The following is a 1,055-nucleotide window of genomic DNA, read 5'->3' as shown; positions in this document are numbered from 1 at the left end:
GTTCTTTGAAGAGTCTTTTTGGAGCCGCCCTTCGTCTTTGGAGTAGGCGGGAGAAAAATAGTTGATTGGCAGAAGGGAAGTCCAATGGCTTCCTCGTCCGGCTAAATCGCCCTCTTCAAAGTAATAAAGGCGGGCTTGGCTCTTCTAATCTAGAACAGTTTCTTGAATTTTTGGCCCTCTCAGAACCCCAATTTATAACTTTTAAAAATTAGGGAGAAACCACCACCCCCCGAGTTTCTGCTTATGTGGGTTATGTTTATTGATGTTTACCATATTAAAACGGATGTATTTGTAGAATTTATTGAAACATATAAAAATATTAAAGCCATTCAATATTAATATGCATATTTTCCATGAAGAAACGATAATTTTTAACAGAATAGAACAGAATAGCTGGCTCAGGAATTTTGAGAGTTGAAGTTCATAAGTTGTAAAGTTGCCAAGGATGGAGACCCCTGATCTAAATCATAACATAACATAACATAACATAACATAACATAACATAACATAACATAACATAACATAACATAACATAACATAACATAACATAACATAACATAACATCAGAGTTGGAAGGGACCTTGGAGGCCTTCTAGTCCAACCCCCTGCCCAGGCAGGAAACCCTACACCATCTCAGTCAGATGGTTATCCAACATTTCCTTAAAAATTTCCAGTGTTGGAGCATTCACAACTTCTGAAGGCAAGTCGTTCCACTTATTAATTGTTCTAACTGTCAGGAAATTTCTCCTTAGTTCTAAGTTGCTCCTCTCCTTGATCAGTTTCCACCCATTGCTTCTTGTACTACCCTCAGGCGCTTTGGAGAACAGCCCAACTCCCTCTTCTTTGTGGCAGCCCCTGAGATATTGGAACACAGCTATCATGTCTCCCCTAGTCCTTCTTTTTGTTAAACTAGACATACCCAGTTCCTGCAACCGTTCTTCATATGTTTTATCCTCCAGTCCCCTAATCATCTTTGTTGCTCTTCTCTGCACTCTTTCTAGAGTCTCAACATCTTTTTTACATCGTGGCGACCAAAACTGGATGCAATATTCCAA

The sequence above is a fragment of the Ahaetulla prasina genome, chromosome 2 (assembly GCF_028640845.1).
Source record: "Ahaetulla prasina isolate Xishuangbanna chromosome 2, ASM2864084v1, whole genome shotgun sequence".
Lineage (NCBI taxonomy): Eukaryota > Metazoa > Chordata > Lepidosauria > Squamata > Colubridae > Ahaetulla > Ahaetulla prasina.
This window is presented reverse-complemented; position numbering follows the sequence as displayed.